This window comes from Bison bison, unplaced genomic scaffold (assembly GCF_000754665.1).
Source record: "Bison bison bison isolate TAMUID 2011002044 unplaced genomic scaffold, Bison_UMD1.0 scf7180017858560, whole genome shotgun sequence".
Lineage (NCBI taxonomy): Eukaryota > Metazoa > Chordata > Mammalia > Artiodactyla > Bovidae > Bison > Bison bison.
The window spans coordinates 28454-28746 of NW_011489132.1; the positions used below are offsets into that span (position 1 = coordinate 28454).

A 293-nucleotide genomic window follows, 5' to 3' on the forward strand; every position below is an offset into this window, starting at 1 on the left:
CCTGGGCAGCCCAACCCTGCCCCCACCGGCCTCCCGAGAGCCTTCCACCGCCTTCCTCCAGGAAGCCCCTTCCCACCTGGCCACTCTCCCCGGGCCCTGGCTCCCTTGAGCCCACCACGGTTTGCTGGTGACACGGCGGAGCGTGTTCAATTGTGGGTCAGCAGCCCCAGAGCAAACGGGGGGCCGGGGCTGTGCTAGGATCACGGGGTGCAGGAGGGGTGGGAGTGGGGCTTGGACCCCCAGGGTCAGCAGGGGCTCCTCTGAGCCGAAGGAGGTGCCACGAGGGGCACAGC

The 293-nt window shown here is 70.0% G+C and overlaps 1 protein-coding gene across 1 annotated transcript in view; it reads right to left on the reverse strand.

The window, feature by feature from the left end:
* SYT8 (synaptotagmin VIII) overlaps window positions 1–293 on the reverse strand; it is a 5257-nt gene that overhangs the window by 3939 nt on the left and 1025 nt on the right.